General features: G+C 46.5%; 1 protein-coding gene across 1 annotated transcript in view; it reads left to right on the top strand.

The window, feature by feature from the left end:
* large2 (LARGE xylosyl- and glucuronyltransferase 2) overlaps window positions 1-12,500 on the top strand; it is an 82,809-nt gene that overhangs the window by 69,519 nt on the left and 790 nt on the right. The window lies entirely within an intron of this gene.

Below are 12,500 nucleotides of genomic sequence, written 5' to 3'. Positions count from 1 at the left end.
ACCGTAAACCTTTTGCAATCATTTGCCGTGTTTGGCTGAGAATTTAGTTTATACTTTGAAGTGACTTCAGTGAAAATCAAGGCTGCTGTCCTATGTGGTTAGAATGATATGCGTGGATTATGGCTCTGGATTTACAAAACACACTTCTCTCACTTCTCACTTCTTTTTTTAAGTTAAACTCCTCACTGTCTCACTCTTTTTTCGTAATTATAATGTTTTTTTTTAATGTGTTAAATGTTAAAATAAATTATATTTTTATGTAAATGTTGTCAAATATTTATTTTGAATAATAATATCTTTGTCTTTTCATGCAAGCCTATAAATGCTCATTTTTATTTCACTTCTCCTGTTCCAGCAGTATCAAAATTTTTGCAACTCTGTCTGTTTTTCTGAGTTGGTTTTTTTTTGTGTGTGTGATGTCACGCAGAAGGGCTTGTTTCCCTTCTAAAATTATTGGAGGAAACGCCATACTAACAGAGCACTTAAAACCTAAAGAAATTAATATTTTACTGCATTTTGACACATAAATTCAAGTCATTTCTCTCAGTAGATACAGTCTGATCTGTGTCTCACTGTCACACAGCTGGAAGATCCATTTCATTCTGTGACTAATGCTGCAATTCAGAGTGATAAGTTATTTATCACTTTTCATTAATCAGTTCTTTATTATTATTATTATTATTATTATTATTATTATTATTATTATTATTATTATCATTATTATTATTATTAATAATAATAATAATAATAATAATAATAATAATAATAATAATAATAATGCATTATATTTATATTAGGGTTTCCAGGTGGGGCCGTGTGTTACATGGCTGCCTCTCTCATTATGTTAATGAGCTCATTCAATATGCAGATTCAGTCTCTGAGGCGGCAGCGATTAATTGTCCTCATTGACCCGAGTAATTATTTGTTTGCAGATTTAATTTGGAGGTGTGAAAATGTCAATGCTGCGTAATTTGTAACAGCCACCTGTGTGTGTGTGTGTGTGTGTGTGTGTGTGTGTGTGTGTGTGTGTGTGTGTGTGTGTGTGTGTGTGGGTGCGTGTGTTTGACATTATGCAATCCACAACAGCTGCTGAAATTATGCAACATGTGTTCATGTGACGCAGCAATCATTCCCCTTAATTCATACATATTAATTAATTTCATTAAATCCAACAGAGATGGCTAAAATAAAAATGAAAAAAGATTGTCACACGAGATCATCGAGTTACATGAAAATACTAAAAAAAAACATAAAAAGTATTTGTTTTCATAAGTAAACTTAATCCATCAATTTACACAGTCATTCAATCAATCTAAAATGTTAATTATACATCTGACTGATTGAAGCTTACCATCAGAACTAAACTATAATATTTTCTGTGATGAAAATCCTCCTCTGTTTTTACACACTGCCAAGTAACTGGAGGCTAGTGCTAACATGCTAACTATAGTTGCTTGTATTTTATTTCCCTCCCTGTTGGTTTGAGTCTTGATGGCTCTCGTGTGTGGGGGGATGATGATGATGATGATGATGATGACGACGATTCCTGATTGGTGGGATTTTGCCCCCTTGGGTTCCCATCCCACAATGATCCCTGTTTCCACAAAAAATCACCTAGAGGGCGCTACGGCCTGCCAGGGCAGGTGAATGCGCCACTAGACTTTGGACGGTAGACAGACTAAGAGACACTGTAGGTGTCAAACTCTGGCCCGGGGGCCATATTTGACCCACGGCGTCAACATATTTGGCCAGCAAGGCACAGCAAAATCACTACTAGAGCTGGCCCGCTGCTGCTGCTGCTGCTTTGTCGTATTAGCAATGCATGTGCTGGATAGCATGTGCATGGCTTTTCATTGGTTTATTATTGCTATTTCATGTATAATTGGCCCACGGGAAAAGGTTACTGTTTGAATTCAAATCAGAAAGCTGCAAATCAAAAAAAATGTGTTTGAAATTTCAATTTTGCACGTGTGTAATATGAAGTCATTCACTGTACAGTATTAAGCTTTGCGTGTTCCATATTCTGGTTGAAGCAAAAATTGTTTGGGTCCATATAAAAGATTTTCTTTTTCAATAAATATCAATGTTGGCCCGCAACTTTGTCTAAGTTTGACATTTTTGCCCCACTGCGACTGAGGCACAGCTCAAAGTGACAAAGCGGCTGGCTGTGGTTGGCCTGTCACTCAGCAATGATGGACTGGGTGCTGGTTCACTGTCAGATAAACAGATCATAAGCTACCGAGATTCAGTGGATTAGCCCTCTAATCCCGCTGCTGTCTGATCCAGCGGCTCTCTAATTAAGAAGCTGTGATCGGGAGTGTTGGGCTGTTGCTCAATGTGAGGCTCACGGAACCCATCCCGGTCCGCTGGAATGAGACTCGGGACGGAAGGTCAGTGAGACTGTGACGGCTGTGACGGCTGAAACCTTGTTAAATCGTGAAGAATCTAACATCCTACGCCGTAAATCTTGTGTCATTTCTTCTTTTCAATGGTCCAAATCTGAAATTCTGTCACTCCACCACCAGTCTAACTTTCTGCCCTGCTCACTATGAACAGTAGGGGGAGATGTTGCCGTGGTGGCTGCTGACCTGGCCACATCTGTTGTGTTGTGCTGCTGTGCGAGCGTCGCCGCGCTTCGGCCGTCCAGCCGTCCATCTGTCTCCATCAGAGGCAGCCAATCAGACTGTGAAGAGTAAGGAAGCGTCTCATTGGCTGGAGGCTACCCCGTGGGAAAATGTATTTTGTTGCAGTACCTCTGTCAACCACAGGGGTGTCCTGACAGTCAGGTCACGTGACAACACACCTGCCGGTGGAGTTAATTAGTCGGGGCGAGTAATCGGATGGACCAATCAGATCCCTTCCTTGTGCACCTGCGCAGTGGTTTGGTAACAGCTCCAGGGCTTCCTGTTGGGGAAGAAACAAAGATTATTCCATTCTTCCTGGATTATTCCATCATACTCAGATGACTCCTGCCAATCGGTCAGTTCATTTTCCCTCATCAACAAAGTACTACTAACTGTCAAGAGTTTATTGCTTGAAAAAGTGTATGGACTGCATTGTGACACTGCTATTGATGCCAGAAAAGCAACCCAGAATGTTTACTGAGAATCCCGGCCACAAGGGAAAAAAACCTTAGCTTGACCAGTGAGACCAGTCCGACGAGAGATTTCCCCAGTTTGGAGCTAAACGGTCGCTCTAACTCGCCATGGGAGGCAAATTACAAAGTCCTTTACCAAAACACGCAAGCGTGTCTTCATCTTGTTGTTTTTTCCCCTTCTCTTTCTCTTCCTTTCTTCTCCTTTTTCCGACCGCCTGAAGTGTTTTTTCGTGCGTGACATTATTAGGCCCCTACATGCAGAATGTTGATTGCAATAGGGATAAAACTGTTTTTGAAGCGGGTTGTCTTGGAGGCAATTGTCCTGTAGCTTCTCTGAGAGGGCAGTAACTGTTAGATAGATAGATAGTTTGAGACGAATATGAAAGAAAATTGTCATCATTATCAATTATCAACGCTCTCGTCGGCCAGCTAAACAAGTTAGCTTTACTTCCGGCTAAAAGAACCCAAGACATCGGGGGTCTTTTAAAAACCTCAACTTGGTTTATCAGGAAACATTTTCACTGCCGTCGTCGTTGTCATTGGCCGGAGCTCACAGGAAGTGAGATCACAGTGCCCCCTGTTGGTGCTGTTCTGCCCGTAAGGAGTAGTCACAACTCCCAGAACTCAGACGCCGCTTTGTGCTAACAATAGCATAGCACGCTAGCACGGTGGAACAACGACTGTGCAAGAGGGGCACCCAGGGCGCCATCTTCTGGTTGCAGTACCCACTTTGGACACTGACTGGGCGTTCAGCACCTCCCTGCCTTTAGTTTGCGTTAGCGGAAAAGCAGCAAGAAAGGAGCGCACTGACCCCATCCACACTTTGTGTCTTCATCTTGTTGTTTTTTCCCTGCTCTTTCTCTTCCTTTCTTCTCCTTTTTCCGACCACCTGAAGTGTTTTTTCGTGCGTGACATTTTTAGGCCCCTCACATGCAGAATGTTGATTGCAATTGGGAGAAAACTGTTTTTGAAGCGGGTTGTCTTGGAGGCAATTGTCCTGTGGCGTCTCTCAGGGGGCAGTAACTGGAAGGCATAAGGTTTGGAACTGTGCCAATGTGTTAGATTTGGCCAAGGCTTTGACGACTGCTTGGAACTCAAACTAGTCTAAGTTGGTTATGGCAAAATTCCCATTATTCCTTAACATCGTCAGCTGAAACCAATTCCACTCTTGCTATGACGTGCACAGCAGGACTAAATGGTAAATGGACTGCACTTATATAGTGCTTTATATACCAACATATGTGCTTTTCCCAATCTTGTGTCTAAAATAATAAAGGGCGCTAAGTCTAAACAATGAAAAAACAATAACATTAAACAACACTAAATTAAACTTCGTTGTTAGTTGAACGCCCCCCTGTGTGGATGTGATATTTTAAAGGGGGGCAGATCAGCGACTGGAGTTGTGTTTTCTAAGCCAGAGAATGTCTGGTCTTATCCTAAAAGGATAAAAAAAACAACAACATTTATTTCTTTATTGTTTGCTTGCTATACAAGTCGCCCCGTTGGAGGGGCGCTGTGCCCACGTTTTCCCCTTGCGACTCATTCACCGAGCAAAGGGCCCATTCGGCTCGGTGGCCGCCCTGTGGCCCCGCGGTCCCTGAACACATCAGCGGCATGATAACGGCCCGGGAACCGTTTGAAGCGTCCTCGTTAAGTCCCGCCCCCCCCCCGGTTGAAGAAGTGACGGATGGCCATTATCATGGAAAGAAGGTTACTTTTATACACGGGCGGCGGCGGCGCGGCCGCTCCGTCACTGTCAGCCGGGCTAACGATAAGGGATCATCAGACACGGGGCGGCCGTGTGAAGATGGAGTGGCCTCCCGCCGCCGCCGCGGCCCGCATCCATCTTGATTGGGCGGCGCCTCCCGCCGTCGCCACCGCTGCCGGAGCAACAACAGCGACGGAGCCACGAGGCGAAGTGACCATGACGGCGACGGAGGCGGCGGAAGCGACGACTCTTCTTCCTCTGTCTGTCGGAAAACTGCGTGGATGGGAGCGAGGAGGTGGATTAGAGGCTCAGACTGCTCCCCCCCCCCCCAGTTAATTGACAGCGTGCGCCGCCTTAAGCCAAGAAAAAACACTTTGGGACACGGACGGCGGGCAGCCGATGTGTTTGAGGAGGACTTTCTTTTGGAGCGGACAGGAGCACCCCGCTGCTTCCAAATCCGACTTAATATCAAAACAGAGTCGCCGGCTAATCTCCGCCTAATGAAAGCGGCGTTCGTTAGCCGGGTTTCGAGGCGAGGCGAGGGAAAACAAAGTTACGGCGCAAATATATGCGCAGACAATGGACAAACATCGCTGCAGGGAAGGGGGAAAAGTTTTGTGTTTGTCTTCCACGAGCTGGGCTGCTTGGGATAGTAGAATTTTAACAACGGTAGTGATCTTTAAAGGTTCCACAGACAGCCGCTACATCAGGGCACATCTCTTGGTTTTTATGGAAGAAAGATAGTTTGAGACAAATATGAAAGAAAATTGTCAGCATTATCAATTATCAACGCTCTCGTCGGCCAGCTAAACAAGTTAGCTTTACTTCCGGCTAAAAGAACCCAAGACATCGGGGGTCTTTTAAAAACCTCAACTTGGTTTATCAGGAAACATTTTCACTGCCGTCGTCGTCGTCATTGGCCGGAGCTCACAGGAAGTGAGATCACAGTGCCCCCTGTTGGTGCTGTTCTGCCCGTAAGGAGCAGAACTCAGACGCCGCTCTTTGCTAACAATAGCGTAGCACGCTAGCACGGTGGAACAACGACTGTGCAAGAGGGGCACCCAGGGCGCCATCTTCTGGTTGCAGTACCCACTTTGGACACTGACTGGGCGTTCAGCACCTCCCTGCCTTTAGTTTGCGTTAGCAGAAAAGCAGCAAGAAAGGAGCGCACTGACCCCATCCACACTTTGTGACATCACAAAGGTCACTAACACCTCGCCCAGGTTTAGTGACCGAGGCTGAGGCTGCACCGTGTATTTGCTGCGGCGCTGTGCTGTCAACACGGGGCTAAAACATGTTGCGTTGCGCACACATGAAGCGGCTCCACTCGCCGTGCGGCCACGCGAGCCATCACTTCCTTGTCGCGACGCAACGCCCTCTGTCTTTATTATTGCATAACGGAGGAGTAAATGCAGCCGATTCATCCGGTCTAATGACTTCCGTGCCGGCCGCCGCCGCCGCCTCCCTGCAAACCACCGCCGCCGTGTTGATTGATGCGGCGTGGCGAGGACGCCGGAGCAGCGCGTCCAAGCGGCAGCAGAGTCAAGTGTTCGGCAAACAACGAGGCGCTGATGTCGCTTCCCAGCAGGCTCGGCTGATAATAGAGCCGCCGCCACCACCGCCGCCGCCCCTCGCGCTAACGTCTAGAGAGCCAAGCAATCAGCCAGCCGGTATTACCGGGCATTTACGGCTGAGCCGAGCCCCTGCACAGCTGATCTTGACCTTAAGGAAGCTACCGCTTCATTTTCCTGTCAGACGGTGGTAAGCCACCATCAACTTTACCCCCCACCCCGCCCCACTCCAAACCCCCGAGGGCGGCGGTTGGGGGCGGGATTTCCTGTCGGCTGCCTGTGGGTTTAGCCCCACCGCTGCTAGCGATCAAATGCAGACAAACGCCGTGTCGCTCAAGAGTCAATATACCCAGAGATCCCGGCTGAGCCCGCTGTTAGCGGAGGATCAGCAGCGCCACAACACAACACAACACAACACAATGAGACACAACCATAAGAGTTCTGTTTGTGAGGCGATGCAACTTGTGTAAAAACTTGCGGTCGCCTGCAACGCGGCTGAAGTATTGACTACGAGCTAAAACCAAACTTTGTGGCGTAGCGGCTACCATATTACATTTTACACACACAGAAAAAACTTAAAATGCTACAGGCTCAATATTTAAACATCGAAACAAAAAAATATAAATGGTAAAAACGGTTATCGTCCAAAGTAAAAGTTGATTGATTATGAGGAAAAATAGAACGTTTTGAAGCTAACAAATTGAAATAAACAAGAACTCCTCCATTGCCCTCGTTCTCCTCAGGGCCAATCCACTCACCGCTTGTTAGCTTGGCTGCAGCTGTTAGCACACGGTCGGGCAAACTTTTTGACTGGTGGGGCCACAAATGGGCCCTAAAATTTGACGGAGGGGCCGGAGCAGCAGCAGATGGATGGAGTGTTTAGGTGACCCACCTCATAATTGGAAAATTTTTATCATGGGATATGTAGGAAACGTGCTTTGATGTCTATTGAAAATGAACAAAAGCAAAGTTACAACAAAATATGTGTCTCTTCACTGAGATGACTCTTGAAGAGAAACTGGATGAAATGCAGCGATTTTATAATGTACTTACTATTAATATAATTTCGTCAAGTTCGGCGTGCCGGATTAAAAAGCATGATGGGCAGCATATGGCCCCCCGTGCCGTAGTTTGTCCACCCCTTTGTTAGCATCAATAGCCGACCATTGCCAGCCCATACTCCCCTCTGCTCTCGTTGACCTACGACCCTTCGCTTCATCTCAAAAGGCGACAGGAGGACCACCCACCCAGTCATTCTAGCCCCCGTGATATTAACGGTGCGACAGACAAGTTCAACAAACAGTTGACTCGCTAGGTGGCGCCACTGAGTTCTTCCACTTCCCGTTTGGCCCCCGGAGGAGACTTAACGGCTGTCCGGGGGTCCGTTGTTTTGCCGGGGGTGGGGGGGCCCACCTCGGCCTCGGTCTCCTCACGCCTCCCGGGGGCGCCGTGGAGGTGATTTCTCCGGCCGTTAAAGGCGTCTGATGTGCTTTAAACGCCGCCTTTTCCTTCTCCTGGAGACGCTGGGCGATAACCGGCCGCCGTCCGAAGGAGGTGGGCTAATTAAATTGGCACTTTTTACAAGTCCCATCCAATAAATCTGAATAAATTAACAAGGCATTACGCGCGGCTGCTACATTAAATTTGCATAGTGCATTTAATGAATACGCAGCCGCCAGTAGAGAGGTCTGCCACTGTGAACCCCCCGGCCAATTAGCATAACCACTTCCAGCATGTTTCTGAAATAATGCTCTCATTTGCACATCACTGACTTGGCTAATTCTGCGGTGGCCCCCCGTAATTAAAGAATCCCACTTTAATCTTTAATGAAGTTTATGTTACATCAATCGCGACAGTGCCGAGCGGCACGTGGAAACAAAAAGGCCGCTAATAATTAAATTCCCAAACCGGCTGGAGGGGTGATAACTCCCGAGGAGAAATTACATGAGTCATTTTTAATTAAATATTCATGGCGGCGGCACTTGGCGGCGGCGGCGGCGGCGGCGGCACCCAGATGCCAAACGGCTTTTAGCGCTGAAGGAGCTGAGCGCTGGCTAACAGCGCTCCAGACCCTCGTTAACCAGGACCAGCAACGCAGCTAAACAGGCTGTAATTGCACTGTGATGTCACCGCCCGGTCACATGGCCCGCCGACAGTCGGCGGAGAGGGGAGATCCATAAAGTTCTAATGGGACACGCCTCGACCGAGGTGACGTGCGACGGGGGAGCGTCGGTGTGCCTCCTTCCTCACCCTCCCTGGTGGAGAGCTGCGGTACTGCACCCAAGAACCACCGGCTTTGCTCAAGCCCCATTATTGTTGTTGTTGTTGTTGTTGTTGTTGTTTTTGTTAGTTTCTTGTTTCAAATATGTTTCTTTGAGCGTCGACAGTTACACAGAACAAAATGATGATCTTACTCAGAGGAACTCTGAAGTCAGCTCATCAGCTTAGATGATTTAACCATTTTCATATAATTAACATGATTTTGTCTTTTGTTTGCAAATGTTTATAATGTGTTGTTTTGTTTTGCAGAAGACAATTAATGCTGCTGCACTCTTAAATTATTAATGTTTATTTTAATGTATTAAAAAATAATTCATGTAATTAATTAATTTATTTCTTCATTTATTTAATTCTTTTATTTTCATTCATTGCTTTTTTTTGTGTATTTTACACAAGCTTAAAGGAAAACCAAAATAGACTCAATCCAATACTTTTGTCAGACCCCAATGAGTTTGATCTGTCGAGTTGTCTTGACACGCTGGTTCCAGAACATAGACTCAAGTCGCTGCCCTCATGTCAGAGTCCCGGGCTCAGACTGGGTTCCCAGTTCAGCCAGTTCAAAGTTCAATGTGCTGGAATCAGCTCAACCTGAAACATCACCTCCGACGAACCCTTTGTCTAGACAAAGGGTTCGTCAGAATGTTGCTCACACAGCCTTCCACACAACAACCACACAAATGTGAGCAACGCCGCCTTAGCAGCAAGACTAGGAGGCCGAGACGCCTCAGTCGAACCCATCTGGGGTCACTGGAGGGAGACGCACTGCAGACACCATCAGATTTGGGCTGGCAGAGAGAGAGAGAGAGAGAGAGAGAGAGAGAGAGGGAGAGAGAGAGAGAGAGAGAGCCTTCCATTGGGCTGAAAGCAATTCTCAAGTTGGGTAGGCATTGAAACACAATTGGCCCTTTTCATGACATTAAGACGACAAGTTGCTGCTTTAAAGCATCGATGTCAAACTCTGGTCGAAATGTGGCCCCAGCAGTGTAATACTACAAATCCCAGAATGCTCTGCTGGTATTTTGGCGTGTCAATCAGGACAGGACAATCATTGAAGGATATTATTATGACTTCATTGTTTTATTGTTGTTATTTTATAATATATATTTTCAATGTAATATTATCCTGTGGATAAAGGTTACTGTTGTATTTCAAATCAGAAGGCTGCAAATAAAAAAGAGGCTTTTACAATTTTTATTTACTTATAATTTATTTCTTTTTGATAAGATTTGAATTTGATTTTGCATATGTTTAATATGAGGTTTTGTATTGTATAGTATTAAGCTTTGCCTGTCCCATATTCAGGTTGAAGCAAAACTTGCTTGTGTCCATATAAGAAGGTTCACTGTTCCATCTGGAATGTTGGCCTTTGTCCAAGTTTTACATTTTGGCCCCACTGTGTATTTGAATTTGACACCCCTGCTTTAAAGTGTACAAAGTATACTATTCTATGATTATTATTATTATTGTTATTATTATTATTACAGGAGGCCCTGCATCACCTGACCAGGATTAACAGCGTCATGTCGGTGGGGGGTTGAGGGGGTCTTGTTTAAATCCTCGTCCGTCTGTCGAGCCCTCCAGGTCTCCACCGGTCCGTCTACATGGCGCAGAAGACAGAGCCCGTCAGGGGCCGGGGGAGGCGGGTGGGGAGTTTCTGACATAGTGAACACGGCTCCCGGGCGCCGCCGTGCACGTCTGCCGTGAGTGTGGGAAGCATGGAGAACATCTGTCCGTTCCGTTAACATCGCTGCTAATGTTCAATGTTAGCTTGTAGCGCTGGGTGGGGGGGTGAGCAGGGGGAGAGGTGGGAGGCTGAGGAGGAGGAGTAGGAGCGGGGAGAGGCAGCAGGAGGAGGAGGAAGCAGAGGAGACGCAGGTGAAGGAGGAGAAGTGTGAGAAGGGGGAGGACGAGGATAGGAGGGAGGGGGGCAAGGGGGAGGGGAAGGAGGGAGGAGAAGCAGGAGGAAGAGGAGTGGTGGGGAGGAGGAGGTGGAGGAGGAGAAGGCTGAGGAGTGGGAGGACGTGGATGGGAGGGAAGGGTAGGAGGAGTAGGAGGTGAAGGAGGAGGAGGGTGAGGAGGAGGAGTTTGATGGGGTAATGGGAAGGTAGGAGGAGAGCAGGAGGAGGAGGAGGGTAACGGTGAGGAGAAGGGGGAGGAGGTGCAGGAGGAGGAAGGGAAGGAGGGAAGGAGAAGTGGATGAGGGTGGTGAGGAGGAGGGGGAGGAAGAGGAGGGTGAGTACAGGCCAGTGGAAGCTCCTCATTGCTGGGCTGTTTAATTGAGCTGCAGAAATGCAGCATCAGGACTGGACAGATTCTCTGGCTTCCCATTGGCCGCCGCCGAGGAGCCGCTGAGGCTCCATAAATCCCAGTCAGGAGGAATTTAATTGAGTTGTATCACACTGAATTACCTCCAATCTAATTGGCTGCAGCGTCCCAGCACATGGAATAATTATATCACGGAGCTCATTTTTACCGAGACGTCCACAAACACAACACTACTCAGACGACACCCGGCCGCGTGTGTGTGTGTGTGTGTGTGTGTGTGTGTCTGTGTGTCTGTGTGTGTGTGTGTGTGTGTGTGTGTGTGTGTGTTTGTGTGTGAAACACAAACTCAACAGCGAAAGAAATCAGGAGCTGCTGACTCGACATCAAGCTCATGCCTGATTGGCTGCACTCGATTGGAGGAAGTTGGTAGCGCTAGCGCTAGCACATTTGAGGAAAACGACAACATTTGGGCCCATTCCTTGAAGCTGCGTCGCCTGGTGATGATGTCATCGACGAATCGGGACGGGCAAAGTCTGTTCACGTTTTCTTATGTTTTATTTTACATCTTTATGATTAAATAGTAATAAGTATTATTATTATCATTAACAGTAGTATTAGTAGTAGTAGTAGTAGTAGCGAGTCCGCGGAGTGTCGCCAAATTTGAGTATATTAGCAAAATTGAAAATATTTGTCCATACTGTTCAATGTCTGTCTCACATTTACCATTTTATTCCAACTCAATGGGCAGCCATGTAGTCCTTTAAACATAGTATTCAATGTATACAAATGCTAAATTGTAGATACTAAGCCAGGGGTGGTCAAACGTTTTGACTAGTGGGGCTACAATGGGTTCTAAAATTTGACAGAGGCGCTGGAGCAGATGGAAGGAGTGTTTTGGTGACCCACCTCATGGGAGAAAAAAATGTACCATGGGATACGTAGGAAAACATGTTTTAATGTCAATTGAACCAAACCCGCTACAACAAAATCAGTGTCTTTGAAGCAAGAGGGTATTTAGCTCTTTATTGAAATGACTCTGAAAACACTGAAAAAAAATGAAATACAGCTAATTTATGACTTGCTGACTATTAATGTCATCACTTCGCCCAGGCCTGTACTGAACCAAAGTATCGATCTTATTACTCTACTTTCGACCAATAACCGACACAAATGTTGCCATTGGAATCACTGTTATCATCACTATTAGCTTTGTCAGCAGCTAGCGTCTCATCTAGCTCTTTCTTCTTTTTTTTTTTTTACGCGTCAGGCGGAAAAAGCCGCCAGCTCGCACACGCGGCAGATCAACCAGGATTTGATGAGTGGTAAATATTTCCCCGGCACAACATTCCCTCTTCATTACCGCGTGCATCCTTCTGGCTTTGCAGCACCGTGAACGCTCTAATTCCCATCATGCACCAGCACGCCGTTGCGCACACGCACTTTCATGGGTTTTTTTTTTTTGGTTTTTTTTTTTACCCCCGGATACAGAAAATAGAGACAGTCGTTCACTTGCGGTTGTTAAAGCGCACATTAAGATTCATGTTCATGTTCCGTCAGCCTGCAGCATCCTGTGTGTGTG

This window comes from Nelusetta ayraudi, unplaced genomic scaffold (assembly GCF_046127955.1).
Source record: "Nelusetta ayraudi isolate G7.1 ecotype Tasmania unplaced genomic scaffold, CSIRO-AGI_Nayr_v1 ptg000002l, whole genome shotgun sequence".
Classification (NCBI taxonomy): Eukaryota; Metazoa; Chordata; class Actinopteri; order Tetraodontiformes; family Monacanthidae; genus Nelusetta; species Nelusetta ayraudi.
The sequence above is the reverse complement of the archived record's forward strand: the minus strand, read 5'-3'. Positions and strand labels throughout refer to the sequence as shown.